The 19,736-nt window shown below is 43.1% G+C and overlaps 1 protein-coding gene across 1 annotated transcript in view; it reads right to left on the minus strand.

The window, feature by feature from the left end:
- The window catches only part of TGFBR2 (transforming growth factor beta receptor 2), a 95,233-nt gene that overhangs the window by 62,944 nt on the left and 12,553 nt on the right, over positions 1–19,736 (minus strand). The gene's annotated exons all lie outside the window — the stretch shown is intronic.

The following is a 19,736-nucleotide window of genomic DNA, read 5'->3' on the forward strand; positions in this document are numbered from 1 at the left end:
AAAAGTGGCAGAGTCAGGAGTGATGGGAGAGAAAAGAAACCAGATGTGACTGGTGCTGGGAGCTGCAGCGGCGACCACAGAGGTGTTGACAAGTGCAAGTGCTTCAGATCTGATGCCTGCAAGACACAATCCATAGGGAAGAGACAAAAAAAGGGTCATCAAAAAAAAAGAAAGAAGAGAGAAAGAAGAAGAAAGAGGGTCCAGTAGGCTGCAGGGCTCAGGGGGCCGGGAGACAGGCAGATGCACAGCCCTGCTGCCAGGTGGAGAGGCCAAAAAAGAGAAATCTCACGGCTGGATGCTGGGGAAAAGGCGCAAGGACAACCCGACTCCACACGTGGAGGCACAGGCAGGTGGAGGGAGGGGCGCATACACCAGAACTCGTCCACACTGAGCACCTACTATGTGCTAGTCGAGGTGCTAAGTTACCACATAGAGCCTCCTGAGTACCCGGCGAGGGGGCCCCATTTTTCCCTTTGTTACAGTGACAGCTACCGCTGCTAAGGTGAGCAGACTTTGTAGCTTGACCAGCTTTTTTTTTTAATTGGAAAAGTTCGAAAGCCTTGACACAGGGCATAGTCACTGCCATGCCCCCACCCCCACCAGGCACTCCCTACTAGCGGACCCAGGAGGCTCCTGATCTGGATGATTCCGCCAGCAAATAGCATCCAGGCTCCGCTGAAGGCCAGTGTTGTCCTCTGTGAACAGGTGCAGAGGTGGGATAGAGAGGTTAAGTGCAGGAGCGTGTCTCCCTTCACCTTTACTGGGGGTCACCTAATCCTGATGAAAGGCTTTCAGTGCTCACTTTGGGGAGAGGGGACAGAGAGAAATGCATACAAGCTTCTGCTCTTGGCTTCAGAGGCTGGGTCACAGAGTCCCTGAAAGCCCATAGCCCCAGGTGAAGAATCTGAGGCCCACCCCGGAGTCCTCGCAGGCCACTGAGAACATGCTGGATAGTTCAAGGCTAATCAGAGTGGGGGGCAGGGCCAGTGGGGCAGAATGTGGGGGGGATGGTGATTCACTCCACTTAGAACTGCCTCTTGTGCATTCCAGTCCACAGAAAAAGCTACTGTCATAGCAAACAACATCATAAAGCCAAAGGAATGAAGAGTTAATGCATGCATGTAAGTAGCCAGGGACAAAGATATTCCTCTAAACAACAGCATAACAAACACCACCTAATGAACCCTATAGCCAACCCCAAACAACTTCAAAATTCCTTCCAACGCAGGTTGGAAAATTACTCTCCTAAGTGTCTTCAGTTAAGATGATCTCATATTAAGGTGTATTTTCCTACCTAGGGACGCTCTGTGAGCAACTGACCATCCTCAGGGAATTTTCTACCTATAACAGGCAAATGAGCTCTTCGTAACGTTCTCCAGAATGAGAAGATCTCTCACCTGGAAAGCCATCCAGTAAAGGAAGTGAATGAGGGCGGCCTCCTCCAGCATATGACAGTATCACATGGCCCCATCACATGTCACTTCTCTTCAAACAGACCCATGAGTAATAGCAAGACCTTCAGTCTAGATCACACTGCCTTCCTCATTTTAGGGCACATTTTCCCCAAACTCACTACCTAGAGATAGAGGTTCCGAGTCTTGAGAATAAGAACTAAGTAAATGCTTAGCTATGTCTATTTCTGGAATAGCACTACTATCTTTGAAGGTCATAGATGAGCAGCCTAATAAAGGTTAGATTATTCCAGATAAATATTAGGAATTTTGCATACAAATTGTTACTCCATAACTTTGGAGTGGTGTCTACTATTAGCTGAACTATTAGGTAAAGTCTCAAAATTCCAGACATAATCCCAAACACTTTGGCAGAAATGCATTCACGTATCTTTGAATTCCTGCATCTATCTACTGTTGTTTTATGGCATGTTTTGGGGGCATTTAGGAATTCATTTATTCCACAAACACCTGTGGATGTCTTGCTTTGCGCTATAAATTTCATAGCAGGATCATTAAAATTGATATAACCAAGTGGAGCATCTCAAAGAATAATCCACGGCTACTGGCAAACGAAACTATGACTCAGAGCAGTGCTCCTCAGATACTAACAAGCACACAGATCCCGTGGGAATATGTTAAACCCGCCGGGGTATGTGTATGGAGTGTACTGGCTCATGCAATGGTGGGGCTGGCAAGTCTGGAATTTCTAGTGCAGGCCGGCAAGCTGGAAACTCAGGCAGGAATCAGTGCTGCAGTTTTAAGGCAGAATTCCTTCTCCAGGAAACCTCAGTTCTTGCCTGTAAGGCCTTCCAACTGATTGGAGGAGGCCCATTCACATGATTGAGGGTAATCTACTTTCCAGAAAGTCAACTGATTGTAGCTGTCAATCATCTACCTTCCCAGCAACCCCCAGATTCGTGTGTGATGAAAGATCAGGGCACTAGAGCCTCGCCAGGCGCTCGCAGGTACCATCCAGGGTAGGACAGCGACTCTGTCCTCAGCTGACGCTCGTGTCTGTCCATACTTTGGGCGGGAAGTCGGCGGAGAACCCAGTTTGCAGCTGGCCATGACTTCCCTTTCTCCACTCATTCTGGATCTAGCAAAATCGAATACCGATTCCTCCTCACCATTTTTCCAGGCATGGTCTCCTCTTACAGTTCTTTCCATCTGCTCCTCTCTTGCTCCGGGCCTTGTAAACGATCGTGGGCCCAGAGGCTCTGATCACCACATGGGCCACAATGGAAAGACTTGTTCTCCGCAAGAAGGTTTTTAATCGCAGTTGGCATTCAGAGTCAGACACAGAGGCAACCATCTGGCAGCCAGCCGCCATGGTCTGCGGTGTTGGCAACAGACACCCATGGCCCCCGAGACCCGGGGGGACCAGTCTACTGGCCTGTCACACGCGCCATCCCCCCCAGAACAAAGCAGCCACTCAAACAACTCACAGGGCCCTTCATGACTCGTCATGAAAGAAAGCCATTCCCCAGTGAGTCAAATAAGTTGGCCAACTGCTAAATACAAACAAATAAAACAAAAAAACCCCTCGTAATTAAGTCAAAGATACTTTAGGAAGATTTCCCTTCTCTGAACTTCTATTGCATACTTGGAACTTCTAATACAAGGCGATACCTTATTAGTTTTTATATTGTATTTTAACCCTCATCCCTTAAATAATTATAAGTATATTGAAAGCAGGAAAGGAGGGGCTTTTCTCCAATGAAAGTCCCCCAAAGTCTCTGGGAACCAGGATCAGTACTGGAGAAACCACCACTAAGGTAACTGGGAGGCCAGAGTCTGGTTTTGAGAGGCACAGGAGGACAGAAAGGCATTTGATTGGGAACAGAGCATAGACCAGGAGAGGTTGAGCAGAACAGGGGATCTAAACAATCTAGGGGCAGGATCTCTGAAGACAGCAAATTATTCAACAAACACGCATCCTCTGTTTTACAGATGGACAGAAGGTGAGGTACACGATGTCTGAGGTGTGTACTCAGGTCATAGCATGGCTTGGCCAAAACTGGATTTAGAACAGGCAAGAAGATAGACGAGGCATAAAAAATGTCCCAGCAGGAGCACAACAGGCAAGAACAGAATCCAATTTTGTCTATCTAGTCTCATAATAGGACTATTCCTTTCTAAAAATGAACTGAAGAAACTCAATGCCTGGTTTAAAAACTTAAAAGTCAAGGGCTGGTGAATAAACCACTGAATCTGGACAGTTGGAGACCCTCTTAATACAACTCCAGCCTAAATTCACTGTTATATAGGTAACTGTGAATGACCTGGAAAGGAGGCAGAGGTGTGTGTGTGAGTGTGAGAGTGTGTGTGTGCAATTATGTGTATAATTCCCCACCCTCTCTGACTTGTTCAACTGAGGGAACTTAGCTTTAAGGGTTTCTTTTTTTTAGCCTTTTTGGCTCATAAGTTTAACAGTTCACTATGGATGGTTTTAAGAAGAACTGTATAAACATAAATTTGTAGCAAATTAAGGAATTAAGGGATGTTTCAAAGGGATTAATTCAATACAGTACTTTAAATGGAAAACTTGATTGTTCCTTTTTTTAAAATTTATTTATTTATTTTTATTTTTGACTGTGTTGGGTCTTCGTTGCTGCACACGGGCTTTCTCTAGCTGCAGCGAGCGGGGGCTACTCTTCATTGCGGTGTGCAGGCTTCTCATTGCAGCGGCTTCTCTTGTTGCGGAGCACGGGCTCTAGGCACGTGGGCTTCAGCGTGTTGTGGCATGCGGGCTCAGTAGTTGTGGCTTGTGGGCTCTTGAGTACAGGCTCAGTAGTTGTGGCACATGGGCTTAGTTGCTCCGCGGCATGTGGGATCTTCCCGGACCAGGGCTCGAACCCGTGTTCCCTGCATTGGCAGGCAGATTCTTAAGCACTGCGCCACCAGGGAAGTCCCTTGATTGTACCTTTGAACTAGGATTTTTAAATTTTGATTTACAAGGAAATATTAAAGGAGTTATATATAGTATAAAACAAGCTGTAACTGAATGGAAAAATAATTGCTTTTTCCAGTGACAAACATAAAATAACTGAGCAGGAGTTTCACCTGCATCTTCCCTATTTAACACTCCCCAGCCCCTCTAATTCCAAATAGCTCCCAAATAGGCATGCTCTGTTTTCTTACTTATCCCTGAATTTCTTGGATCACTAAGCAATGAAATGCAGTTTGAGCTCTCAAACAAGTTGTTGAATTTACTTTTTTTTTTTGACATATGTCCCAGAATCAGGTCACATATCAGGTGACAAAACCCAAACATTTAAAATGATTCTTGCAGATGGAAATATCTATATTGTTGCCAGAGGCAGTATTTCAGAATACAGGCACTTGTGCCCTGTTCAAAGAGTTGAAACACTTTTAGCACTCTCAACTTTAATAGAGATCCTTCATCTTTAACAGGGATCTCATGCATAAAACACCCTTCTGAGAGCTGGACAGAGGTAAGCAGTCTGCAACAAATGCCACCATCCATACTTGCCAATTTTAGTTTATCATTGAGAAAGCTGATTTTAACAGTGCATTTATCTGGCAAATCCTAACTGTATAGTTTTTGAAATGAGCCCAAACCCAAGAGCATGCAGGGCTGGGGCTGAGGAAAAGAGGAAACAAGTTGAAAAAATGAAGCCATATCAATGCACATGGGATAGTTCATCAAGTGAAGATTAGACTGTGGCGCTAATTCATAGTCTGTCAAAATCATAACTTTCCCGCTCGGAAGGGCTTTGAAGTTGGCCCTTTACATAAAGTAATAGTAACTGAGAAAACAATTCTCCCTCAGTTGATATGACTTGGATGGTGGGCTGTAGCAACAAGGAAAATAACCCAGAGATCACTGAAAATAAAAGATGATTAACTAACTCTCTTAGTGACAGTCAAAACAACGTTGGTAAATAGTCTGATAGAGGCAAGATAATGAGCACAAGATTTATGGAGCGTTATCGCATTCCAATTCAGCTAAAATCATTTGTTACTTACCAGAAATATTAGCCAACATAAACAAACATGCATTATTTATCTGCTCTGGAAGAGCCTTCAAATTAACCCTTTATGGAAAGGTTGGACAGAATAGGGCATGGTTCTTTTTTCAAGATGCTTATGATCCTACAGGAAATAAAAAACTTGCACAAAAATGATTTTTAGCAAAAGAACTTTGGAAACGGTCTACCCAAAGATATGCTTTTCCATTAAGTTATTTATTTAGGAATTAAACAATACTTTAACTCAAAATGCTGAGGCCACTGAATGCAAAATGCCAGAACTAATACAAAATCCGATAAGGGATCTTTTTAAAAGGTAGCAGCTATTTGAGAATCAGAAAAATAGGCATCTGGGTTGAGCCGTTTGTTTCAACTGAGCAAGGAATTTGGTCGGAATATCAATCTCCTGTGAGATCCAGCTTTACATTTCTAAATGTCTGTGGTGGTTTTTCCCTACCTCTCTTCCAAAATGGGCTGCAGTGTCCTGATGAAGGCCCGGTGCCGGAAAGGTTTTTCAATTACAGTTTTATGAAGTATGTGAAAATATCAGTCAAAGCAGATGATTCCCATATTTGTGATCTGGAAAAGGGCCGAAACACTACTGCACTCGGGAGAGATACTCCTTCAGATGGTGAGTCTCAGAGGCTTGGTTTCTGGCAACGAAGGAGCGTGGGGCTGGACCAGGCTGGGAGATGCTGCAGCCCAGCCAAGATCGCTACGCGGGGGTGGTGGGCGCGGACAGCCCCCAGATGTATCGTTTGGCTTAACTTCTCTTCTTTTTCAAATGTGAACCAAGTTTGAAAATGAGGCGATGTCACATGAAAAGCTGGATTTCCAACTCCACTTAAGAAAATAAAAAGACTGGGCAACAGTGGGCAACATCATTCTGTGACAACCATATCTGGCGGGGAGGGGCGGTGCCCCCTCCTTAAGTCGGCCTCATCCCCGCCGCTCCTCTGTGTCTCCTACCCCCTGCCCCTTTGGCCACCTGAACGTACCATTAGTGAGTATTTAACATGCCCATTCAATTCTCTCTTCCCATTATTAGGAATGTAAAAATTCATGATTAACTCTCTAATATGGATATTTTCCAATATGCATTTTATTCTCTAATGTGGATACTCACATGTCAGTTCAAGGAAAAGGAAAATTTTCTACTTTAGAAATCAGATCTGTGTGGGATAAATGATAATAACAACAACAATGATAATAATTTCTATTATCACCATTTACTGGATGCAGACCAAATGCTTAGTCCAGTGCTAAGTGCTGTAATGATTAGTTCATTTACTCATCACAAATGCCATGTAATTTTGTCATCATCATTTTATAGATGATTAAGGGTCAGAGAGGTGAAGTAACTTATGGAACGTCAACGAGAGACAGCCAAGGAGAGACAAAGCCACAGGTCATATGCAAGCCCTCATCCCTCCTGATATGAACAAGAAAATAGAGATTCCCCTAGAGGTTTAAGAGCAGAGCTGTACACTCATTCCAGCTGAAGGCAAAGACTGAGTGTGGCCAGCTGGAGTTGAGGGGAGCAGGTAGGGGTGGGAGAGCAGTATGTTTCTTGGAAGACAGCTTTGGTTCTCTGCAATTACGTCACTTATTTTATTTTAAGATACATCTATAATAAGGGCAGGTTAGTAAAGTCCAAGAGTTCTCAAGTCAAAGACTTGAGTGTGAGTTCAGGTTTGGGGGCCAGCCACTTAACTTCTCGGAACCTCCATTTCTTGATCTATGAAATGGTACTTTTTAGGGTCAAGACAAAGAGAAAACATGCTTGACGTACATGTGAAAACTGTCTAGACGGTAAAAAGTGCCACACAAGCACTCCCTGGCGAGAAAAGGAACAGGGCAGGCAATGCTCTCTCTCCCAAAAGGAAATTACAGGAAAGGCATGCCAATGACAAGACAATTAAGAGTCTGGTAAATCTATTCCCACTTATCAGTAGAATGCAGCAGTTTGATGACTTCTAAGAAATCTTTCAGGACATTTGAGTAAACAAACTGAAATATAATAACTTTTGTTACTGCGATGATCCAAAGCTTTCAAAGAGATAGAATGAAATCAGTCATTGTTACTGTAAAGTTCCCAGGAGTGCTTAGGGTCTTTAAACAACCCTTCTAGAACCAGATAACCTGGTTTTAAAATATTGGTCATAACCAGCTTAGGTCTCGCAAATAGGCAGTAAGTTGAAGATCAAGTTCAGTTTTCCAATCCTCTGCTGACCCTTGCACAGCATGCAACAGGCCAGAGCTGATCTGCTTTGGCTTTGCGACACCTAGTATGTTACCTGACAATGTGCTGATAAAATTAGTGAGTTTTGACACTCAGAGACGGGGAGGCAAGGAGGCGTCTTAAGATTCTGGAATTCTAACATGTTGAAATAAGCTTATGTTTGGCTTTCTTTGAGAATGAAAGAAAGGAAACAAAACCAAGACACTTAGATTCACAGCTGACCAGAAAACTGGAGGACACCGGCAGCAACTTTACTAGATTTTTAAGTGTCTAGTTAAGAAGGAATGCCATTCAGATGTATGGAAAGCAACAGTCCTTAATCTCTTCTCCTTGAGGCCATTTAGTCTCGTAAAAATTAATGAGGGGCTACTGCTCTCAGAGTCATACTGGAGAACTGTCCAGGCTGGGAGTGGAGAAAGCTCTAGATGACGGTGAGCTGGCTCCAAGCTCCAGGGCAGTTAGCCCCTCCTCTGCCAGTCAATACTGGGTTGAACACGATGATTTTTAAGGTCCTTTTCATTTTGGAAAACATTCACAATTCCACCCCCAAAGTCATGAAAGCTGAGTAATTCAAACATGTCCCAGCACTGACCTGGCACCCCTACTTAAATAGCACGAGATGCCATGATTCCATTTATATAAGAAAAATGGCTTCAAGACTATCATTTTGTTTTGTTTTCTCTGCTAATGAAGAAATCCACTCTGTGCCACTTCTCGGCACGCTGATGAAGGACCACATCCCCCCTTCATGTGCATAGACTTAAACCTGATCAGGGCAGCTGACCAGTCTTCCAAGAACAGAAGTACAGTGTCATTCGTGCATCATAAGGTTGGAAGGAAGGAAAATGCTGTCAGGTGACAGAGGATCACTTTCCATTCAGCCCCTGTAGGCATTTCCTCTGACTTTACAGGGGATGTAGAGGAAATTCTGATTTAGGACAGACACTTTAACTGTAAAGTTTCAAACAACAACCTTCAGCATTTGAAACATCTGTGGTTACCCTGGATCCATTCTCTGGGATCAGCTTGAATGATAACTATTAATAACAGGTATGGTTATACAAAAACAGCCTTTTGCTTGCTCAATGCCTTGATTACGTGTGGCAAACAGTTAATGAAACATTGGTATGACTGTTCCTATTTACAGAACAGGGAAGTGTTTAAATAACTAGCTGAGGCTGGCAGGCAGAGGCTGGCAGCTTCATGAGGGCAGGACTGTCACCTGTCTTGTTCCGGGACAGACAGCCTCAGCCCAGGTCGGCCACATACTAGGGGGTCCATAAATGTTGGCTGAGTTAAAGGCCAAAATTCAAAATCAAGCTCCAACCACAATGCCATCTATTTAAGGCTGATTCTCCCTAAAATGCAAATGAAGGAAAAGAAATACAGCCAATTTTAAGGAAATGAAAGTAAAAAGCACTCCTAGTCTCAGCATTATGTTAACAGGGACCCAGTTTTAGAACTCGTGTGCGGGGGGTACTGTTAATGGATTAGCAGCAGCCAAACGACCCTTGACTCACTGGCGTAAGAAGAGCAAAAAGCATGCTCAGATTCAGTTTGGTTTCTAAGATAACACCAACCACTTTTAAACCTCCCCCTGCATGTTGTTCAAGCAGAGGAAGTGAAACGAAAAAGAAACAAGTTTCAAGCGTTGTTAAGCCTTCAAGAAAGGACAACAAAGTGTAGGAAATCTGAAACAAAATCTGAGAATCTGCCCTTAAACTGGGCAACTTGGCTTGTTTTCTCACAGTGCAGCTGGATGAGAAAGTGAGGTGGTCTCTGCCCTTCCTGGGCAGCACTCGTGGCTGTCATGACCTTACTGTTATTTGCAGTAAACAGTGTGAAGGGCTCTGGGGAGGTACGTAGCTGCGATCTGTGCGATGCTATCTTCCAATGAGTGAGAAGTCAATAGCCCTCCCAGCCCCCACAGTCCCACTCACGCTGTTGAGAAGAGAAAGCAGCATTTACATGATGATGTTGGATTGTCAACAGGCTGCAGTAGGGTCCAGATAGATCCCAGCACTCATTTTATTTTATTTTACTTTTTAAATTTATTTTAACCAAGTCTAGTTGATTTACAATGTTGCATTAATTTCTGCTGTACAGCACAGTGATTCAGTTATATATATATAAATTTTTTAAAATATTGTTTTCCATGATGGTTTATCACAGGATACTGAATATAGTCCCTGTGCTATACAGTGGGACCTTCTTGTTTATCCATATTATATATAATAGTTTGCATCTGCTCATCCTCAACTCCCATCCCTGCCTCCCTCTTGGCAACCAAAGTCTATTCTCTATGTCTGTGAGTCTGTTTCTGTTTTGTAGATAAGTTCATCTGTGCCATATTTTAGATTCTACACATAAATGATATCATATGCTATTTGTCTTTCTCTTTCTGACTTACTTCACTTAGTATAATAATCTCTAGTTGCATCCTTGTTGCTGCAAATGGCATTATTTCATTCTGTTTATGGCTGAGTAGTATTCCACTGTATATATGTACCACATCTTCTTTATTCATCCAGCAGTCATTTTAATACGGAAAAATGAGAACCACAAAGCCCTGGAAGTGCGTCTTCTCACTTGGTACTGGAATCCAATGGGCTGCTCCCAGCTATGGGCGATGGCCACCTTTACATACTGAAATACCATTCAGTATGAGGGCTAAGGGTGGAGTACGCAACTTCAACTTTGAAATGTTGTGAATTACCTTTGATTAGGAAGTCAAACTACAATACTTTCTAGTTCTTCAGAAGACTTTTTAAGCAAGCTCTTGTATGCAGCTAACTTTGGCGTCTTTGATTTGCAGTCAAATAATCTCATTCATTAAACCTACCCAGTGCTGGAGTGAAGGCCAAGATGTGTAAAAAGCTACATGGCCCCAGAGGTGACCGAGAAAGTACCTTCTGACTCCATTTCACAGTCTCTTACCCGTCTTAGTCCTATCTTTTTACCAACACCAATGGAGTTGCAGTCTGGCTCCATTTCTTGTGGAGTCCAATATAAAAACGTGTGTCTATAAATGTAAAAAGAGAGAAGTAAAGATGAGAGACAGTGGGCGTGGGGAGGTGACAAGCGGCCTCTAGTTTCAGGGCATTTGAACTTGCTGTTCCCTCCAACCAGAACGTTCTTGCCCCAGACATCTGCCTTTTTCCGACAGGGGTATGACAACCATCACTCTCTACTCACTTGTACACACGGACTTCATGCTCCAGAATCGTGAACACTGCCTGGCACGTGGTAGTTGGTCCTCCATAAACACTTACTGTTTCCAGTTTTCTGTTTCCCTTAGTCTTCTAAAGTCAAGTTTCATATCCCTTCCTTAGGTTCCAAGAGAAACCTTCTACCCTCCTGATAAATTCCTCTCATTTGTAAAAAATTAATACATATTTGCTGGAACAGGAATAAAAATATGCTCACAGAGGAAATAGGGGAAAAAGATGTATTGGACCCAGGCATGGAGAGTATAAGTAGTCATGGCAGAGTTTAAAGAAAATGAAAACCTCGAGGATTGGTTAATCAACATTAGCTGTATAAAGAAGTCAGTTCAGAAGTCAGAGCGATAAACAACAAGGTCCTACTGTACAGAATGGGGAACTATATTCAACATCCTGTGATAAACCATAATGGAAAAGAATATGAAAAAGAATGTATATATATATGTATAACTGAATCACTGCTGCACAGAAATAACACAACACTGTAAATCAACTATACTTGAATAACTTTTTTTTTTTTAATTATTTTTGGCTGCATTGGGTCTTCGTTGCTGTGCGTGGGCTTTCTCTAGTAGTGGAGAGCAAGGGCTACTCTTCATTGCGGTGCGTGGGCTTCTCATTGCGGCGGCTTCTCTTGTTGTGGAGCACGGGCTCTAGGTACGCGGGCTTCAGTAGCTGTGGCACGTGGGCTCAGTAATTGTGGCTTACGGGCTCTAGAGCACAGGCTCAGTAGTTGTGGCACGTGGGTTTAGTTGCTCCACAGCACGTGGGATCTTCCCAGACCGGGGCTCAAACCTGTGTCCCCTGCATTGGCAGGCAGATTCTTGATCACTGTGCCACAGGGAAGTCCCTTCAATAACATTTTTTAAAAAGAAGCCAAAGGGAGTTTCTTTCCCAGGAAGAGCTGGCTCACAAAGGTGGAGGACCAGGGGCAGCCATGAGAAGGTGCTTCTTCCCGACGCACTGTTCTGAAGTTCAAGGACATTATACGGGGCTGCACTGTGTAACCTGGTGCCAGGAGCACACACGGCTGCTGACATTTTGATTTAAATTAACTAGAGTTAAATAAAATCACACCTCCAGTTTTAAGCAGCACTAGCCATTTTCAAAGGCTTAGTAGTCGCATGTGGCCAGGCTAGATTTAGAACATTTTTCATCACAGCAGCAAGGTCAACTGGACAACACTGATCTAAAGAAATCCAAAAAAACCTGGGTTCCTCAGCTTCCAAGGAGCTCTGAAATCAAAGGCTCCAAGGGATATGGAAGGAGAAGCAGGGCAGAAGCAGAAAAGAAGTCCCCCAGGAGAGATGTGCATACTGGCTAAGATGTCCTTGGAAATTAAAGCTCCATCCTGACTATCCTGACTTCATAAGGAATGTGTTTTATATTAAACGATTGGCCATCTGCAGTACTACAAGTGAGGGAGGGACAGAAGACAGTCAGGGATAGGGACTAGAGTTCCAGAGCAAACCCATAAGCTGGGAGCGGCAGCGCAGAAGGTTCCAGAAGTGAGAAAAAAATGGACCAAACTAGGTTTGCAACAAGCTGGCACGTGGGAGGGCTCAAGTCAGCTGGCGCTACCTCTCAAGATGCAAACCCCTCTACCCAAGACAACACACTGCGCACGAAATAAGGCCCGTCCGACTCCTAAGGCACCAAACAGTTCTCATTAAACCCCATTTCAACGGCTGGAACCAAATCCAGAGCGAGGCACACAGACCATGTTTCCATTCAGAGCCCACATAAGCCTACAGCAAGGAAATGAACATTTCAGGAAAAATACTGGCCTTTTTTTTTTTTTTTTTCCCAAGGTTTTTGGGAGGGTGTAAGTCACAGCATGCCAAAGAAGGGTGAGTTCCCAGAAGAACACAGCAGAGAGGTGACCAAGGGGGGAGAATTTATTCACAGGGGAAAAATCCCAGTGCCCTCCGGGAAGCCACTTCCACTGGACGCTTTTGAAGGAAGCTGATCCCAATGAAAAGCATTCCTTCAGAGCAAGTTTTCTCCCTGAGATTTCCACCTGCTTCTTTAACTTCTCTACCTGGTTTTCCAGCAGGAATGGTTTATGATCCCTAGCTCTCCATGGGCAGAGACCTTAAGCATATTTTTCTCCTGCAAGACAACACTACTTATCCAGCCCTTTAAAGATTAAAACTAAAAACACAGATAATAAAAGAGGGTATTATAATTAGTGTGTATTGAAAAGAGGGTATTATAATTAGAGTGTATTGCTATTGAGTATTTCCATAAACATTAGGATATCATGGACCCAGGACAGAGACAGTCTCTAATTCCAAAGGAGAGGAATGGAAAGGTGCAAATAATTCAATCTGTTCCCCTAAGAAATGACCTGATTATCCTCACTGGAAGACTTGAGGAGAATGGGAATTTCAAGGATATGACTGTCCTGTCCATTATGGTAGCCAATAGCCCCATGTGGCTATTTACATTTAAGTTAATTGAAATAAAATAACATAATTCAGTTCCTTAGTTGCACCTGCCACATTTCAAGCCATATGTGGCTAATGGTTACCACGGTGGACAGTGCTGATATAAGATATGGTCACCACTGCAGAAAGTTCTACTAAACAGGGCTGCTCACCAAGACAGCTACATAATTTGTCCCAATAACATCATGGAGATTATGAAGTAAAAAGCTCCCTGAATACCACGTTTCTGGGCTATTGGCATTCTTCTCCACCCTAGTGAATTCCTTGCAGAGGGTTATGTATGTTGTACAATCAAACCAACCTCCCAGGGCTCAGGCCCATTCAAATGGCATCAGATATAATAAAAGGATTCCATTGAGGCGCTCCTCAATTGAAACTCTAAATTCTTTAGATTTCTAAAAGTATGAAGTGTATGTTTGAGTTACCCGTGGTGCAGACATGCCAGGAAAATATCTATGAGTGAAACTTGGTAAAAGAAAGTGCTCCCTTGGAATTAATGAATCTGTGCCCTTGTTTGTTTTTTTTGTTTGTTTTTTTGTTTTGTTTTATTTTGTTTTGTTTTTTTCCTTGTTTGTTTTTTCACACCATATTTCAGAGGAGTCAGCAGGCTGTGCGTGGAGTGAGGTCTAGATGGAACCTGAGGATAGGTCGGGGTACCAAAGGTTCTGGGACTATTCAGAGCTTCCCTATAAATCTTCTGAGGTGCAATGAAGGAACTATTGTTTTAAAAAATCATGCAGTGTTTGGGGAAGGGAAGGATTGGGAGTTTGGAGTTAGCAGAGGCAAACCATTACATATAGAATGGATAAACAACAACGTCCTACTGTATAGCACAGGGAACTATATTCAATACCCTGTGATAAACCATAATGAAAAAGAATATAAAAAATAATATGTATATGATAACTGAATCGCTTTGCTGTGTAGCAGAAATTACATAACATTATAAATCAACTATACTCCAATACAATTTTTAAAAATATATTTTTTAAAAAATCATGAAATGCTACTGCTGGTGGAACCCTAGCCCCACCATGGGGTCAGAAATAAGGGTCCAGGAGCTGACTTGATGCGTAGGGAGGTTGTGACGGGCCCCCCTGCCTTCTGCTCATTGCAGAAGCATGATGGGAAAAGAAGAAAGGGGTCCACTGCCTGAACATCACACACTCCTGGACTTGCAATGGTTTTAGGATGACATGCCCCTACTTATGATTTGCTAGTGACTGGAGAATTAAGCCTAAACAACATGGCCTGGCATTGAAGGCCCCCATAATCTGATTATCTTTCTGCTAAAAAAACCCATTATCAGAAACCCTTTGATATGTTAACGCCTTCTGCCTTCCTCACCCCTGGCATTTCTACCTTCTCCCAAGATCTACTTGTGCAAGGCCAAGGGATCACCCCCAAGGTGCCTGCCCAGGCCCCAGAAAGAGTTCAGTGCCTCTGCCAGCAGCTGTGAGCTTGACTGTGACCAGGAGAATGGCTTCTCCAAGGAGGCCTGGTGTCCACAGCAGGCTGATGCCCACTTTGGCTGCGGTCTGGGAGCTGGAGGTCGGCCTCTGTGCGTTCGGTGGGCACACATCACAGGCAGGCGTCTTCCCAGCTTCCCCTGTTTCCTTGCGGCGAACGCAGAAGCGTGACCCCGGCTAACAAATGGACAGTGGTGCCACTGAGTGGTACTTAGCCCTTCGGATGCAGGTCAACCATTTCCCCCTTTGGAAGGTCGTCAATCTCCAACCCAGCCCAGAGAGTTCTGCCTCCTTTGGCCTTGACTTTTGACCACCTTTATGGTGAGGTAGGCCTGTATTTACCCCGCTCTGCAGGTGAGTTTCCAGAATTAAAGGGATTTTGATTCTCCTACAGCTCTATAACAAAACCTTGCTCTTGTTATACAGGATTTAAAGTCAGAAGATGTGAGCTTTTGAACCTAAAAAATGGTACTTCTTTGCTAGGAGACATCAAGTAAGCCCCTTGGTCAAATTCTCCATTTGTAACCTAGCTGAGTGGGTTCCCCATGAGAATCACCTGGGGATCTTTTGAAACAATACTGATGCCAGGGCCCGACCCCAGGGCAAATGAATCGGAACTTTTAGGGGTTTGGCTCAGGCATCTAAAAGCTCCTTAGATGATTCTAATGTGCAGCCAGAATTAAAAAAATAAATACTGTTCAGGGAGGATTTATTCTCTATGGAGTGAAGAACTCACTGGGGACAAACTTAGGGCGTAGAGACGGAGGCATGGCAGTACCGGACAGAGGTGCCAGGCCTACCAGCCACGTTTCCCCACTCGGCCTGCTGTTAGGAAAATCACAGACTGCATTAATACTGTACCTTATTATAAATGTATACAGGTAGGGTCAAGTCCAACCCAAGCAATCTTATGTGACTCATAAAAAATCTTTTTGGGATGAGGCAGGGATCATAAACACAATGGCCCCAAGGCATTCGTTTGCTATTGTACAAATTCCTTCCAGGAAGATCATTTTTAGATTAATTTTTAAGCACAGATTTTACAAGTTACTATCATTTAAAGGGTGGAAATCCTCTGCCAATCACCAAGGGGACAATAAGCTTAAAGGAAGGTCTGTTTGAAAGATCTGAGGAGCAGGCTTCCTGAGAAAGCTGAATTTCTCAAGTGTTCTGACCCCATGAGGCAAAATGAATAGCGAGTTCAAGGAGACGAACGTGAGAAAGTGTATCTCCCTTTAGAGAAACTAGCAAAGAAGTTAATAAGATACACAGTTCCTTAGATCAGAGTTAACAGTTGTAGATAAGCTTTTCCTTCAGAAAATCACAAAGCTAAGTAGATAAAACACACACAAAAGATAAGTTTTAAGTCAACATGTTCCTGCAATGTAATTTCTCTTCCTAGTCTTTGGGATGTTTTTCTTTTTCATTCTATTTAAACAAACATATATTGAGCACCATCTATATGATAGGTCTAAAAAAGGATCATTTCTGAAATGTTCAAAATGTGAGTATTTTCCTTCATCCAATTACATTTGCATTAACAGGAATCAGTATGTAAAAACAATAATTTTTAAAAGGATTATATAAAAGGTATTATGCCAGAGGATTTACTACAAAATCCCTTTAAAAAAGAAAGTGCATAAAAGGTAACACTGAAATGTATTATAGTTTGAAGAAAATCTCTCCAATTATAATACAAATTCATGAACCCAGTCATTATGTAAAGAAGCTCATCTGTTCTAGGAAACATTCACTGAGGAGGAAGGATCAGAATGATCTGTGGTCCTGAGTCCAGGAAGTCATCCTGATGGATCTGGTGGGGGAGAAAAAGAGGTCCATGTGACAGACAGGGCTGCTTTAATGCGTTTCCTTAACCGACATTAATTAAAACAACAACACAACCCAACTTCTTTTTTTATGCTGTGGGGAAAATAACATTTATATAGAGCACGGTGCAGGAAGCAGGAATCTAAATTAGCTTTGCGTGCTGGCAGCCTGAATAATGCTTCTGCCAAGAGGTCATTTTTTTACCAAATCCTTTCAAAATGTCACAGTCACAGGCACAGTCTTCGCTACTCCTCAAGGTATAACTTCTTTAATATCAAAGTAATTTGACCAAACATTACATGTCTAATGTCACTCGTGTTCTGCCAGTCTAAACAATTCTGTTCTTCCCTCCATCTTTTTCAGACATCCATCTTTAAGAAGATCTGTGAAGGAACCCCAGACAGTCCTTGACCTCTGGGCCTTCCTACATAAAGATCCCCATATCCCTGATCATGTCATGCACCTCGAAGCTCTGGGGAAGAGCAAACCTACAGGACTGGGGCAATGGCCACAGGTTTTTATAAATGGCAACATCTGCCTCCTGACAATGGTGACATAACCCTCAGAAAGCAGACCGCATGGTGTTTAAAAGAGAAACTGTCCCCACAAGAAAAGGGGAAAAAGAAAATGACTCACGACATAGTCTGAACTCCAGTAAGACTGGTGGACAAAACCCTCAAAGAAATGTCTGGCAGAAGGTAATGCTCCAGTCCTAAATGCGGCTTCTCAGGTTCAAGGCAAAACAACGAGGCTTCTGATGCCAACCCTTCCATCCCCTCTTTTGTTACGGAAACATAAAAACACAACGGGACCAGAGTTTTGATCTTATATTTACTTAGAAATTAAGCGGCGAGGGAATACAATGACTAAAAACAGTAAAATGATGAAAAGACAAATGACACTTTATGATGCCTCGGGTGGTTTCACCTTTCTGGGCCTCCGTTTCCGCGTATGTCAAATGGGATAACTAGACTCATCTCAGAGGGTTGTTTCCAAGGTTACAGGTGACAGGCAAGGGAAAGTGTTTTACAGATAACAAAGCACTCTATGAACGTATGGGATTATTAAAAAACTATTATAATCAGACATGGTCAATATGTTTTCTTCAAAGTTATCTGAGTAGATTTTTTCCACTGGTGTTCTTTCCCCCATCAGTCTCAATGATAGTAAAGTTATTCAAATCACTTCTCTTTTCTGTTTCCCTGGCACTAGTTTTCCATCTTCCTGGACAAGTAAGTAAATGACTAGTTTTACAATGTTTGTTGTGCTTTTAATTTTCATTTAGCAGCTATCTTAACAATGAAAGACACAATATATGTTCCCAAGAGATATGCACCAGAAGGCGGTTGGCAGAAATGTTCGCTGAAATAGGGTCCTTCCATTGCAGCCCTGGTCGCTGCTGATAAAAGACACACAAGCTCGTAGTGTCCTGAGGTTTATGCGGCTGCTTTCAACCAGCACAATCCTCAACTATCCACCCTCATCTCTTGGTTTTCTTATAACTTCAAGACTCTTCAACTGAGAAAGCATGATGGCCATGTCTGCTTCCATGGGCTTCTTGTGTAACCCGGGAAGATGATTTAAGAAAAGTGCCAAGACTTTTCAGGGGCTTGCTCCAAAAACTCTCCTGAACCTAAATTATTTTAGAGTATGGGTCATCATCAAAACAGACCATTGTATCAGAGGTCAAGTATTGTCTGGGGCTTCATTTTCCAGAACTTAAAGCTAAATGTATAAATAAAGACATACAGAGAAGAACAAAACTGCTTTGACTGGCAGAACACAAGTAACATAGACACCTAACATTCAGTCCATTGCTTTTACACAAAAGAAAAGCAAAGCCAATAGGCTTAGAGCAGAGGGGGTTCAAGTTTCTTGGAGCTCCAACAGTTATTCAAGAAGTAACCACTGAACTGTTAAGAAACCAGATTCCCTCCTGGGCCCTGAAGACATGAGAAGCATCTCATTCACAAACTGGTAACAGGAAACACTCTGAGTTTGACAAACTGCTTTGCAAAGTGCTGAATAAATATAAGTGATTCTATAATTGCCACAAACATCCCCACCAACACCACCATCAAAATCTTGGAAGATTCATGTTTTCAACAGTTTTGAGAGCTCACCAACAGTACATCAAATTTAAAGTATTCTCTGCCGACACAGATGTAGAGAACAAACGTATAGACACGAAGGGGACAAAGTGGTGGGGTGGGAGGTGGTGGTGGGATGAATTGGGAGATTGGGACTGACATGTATACACTGATGTGTGTAAAATAGATAACTAATAAGAACCTGCTGTATAAAAAAATTAATTAAATTAAATTTTTAAAAAAAAGTATTTTCTGCCTAGTCAGTGCCACAGAAACATTAAGACACAAATTTCTTATTTCGCCTCCTTTTCCCCCATGCATAAAGCAGAGAGGGCATTGCTAATGCATGTCTACATAATTTTATGAAGTCCGCCCCAGAATTTCCACAGAGGAGGGCTCAGGGGTGATGACTCAGCTGGAAAGGAGGGGAGACGTGTCTGGAAGCCGTGCTGACCCAGGAAGCACGCTAGCGATGGAGTCTAGACAGCAGGGGGCTGTGGAGACCACAGTGACGGAGGTGCTGAGACCTTCCAGGCCTTCTTTGGAGACCCATCCATATTAAGCGCCCATCTAAGGCAGCCTTCCTGCCTAAGTCTCCTGAGCATGTGCTGTTTTACCAGGGCTTTCCCAAAAGTGCAACCAGGAGTCCCCTTGTATGTGGGATGTTTTGCATCAGGCAGGTGGAAGGATGTCTTCAGCCGCTCTCCACTGCCCCAATACCCCTCTATTCAACGGCCCCTTCTCCAGCCATCCCAACACAGGAAATAACCTACGAGTCAGAAAATGAAAGGCAGGACTGGCAAAAAAAAAAACAAACCAAAAAACAAAACAAAAAAAACCATCCTAAGTCAGGTGGTATGATTTGCTTTCTGACTTTTCCTGGCCTCTGCGGTCATAACACGTTGAGCCCTCTAAAAGATGCACACAAGAAGATAAATGAATCAAAGGCAGGCTGTGATGGATGGAAAAACAACAGCCCTCCCCACCC

This window comes from Balaenoptera acutorostrata, chromosome 10, assembly GCF_949987535.1.
Source record: "Balaenoptera acutorostrata chromosome 10, mBalAcu1.1, whole genome shotgun sequence".
Taxonomy (NCBI): domain Eukaryota; kingdom Metazoa; phylum Chordata; class Mammalia; order Artiodactyla; family Balaenopteridae; genus Balaenoptera; species Balaenoptera acutorostrata.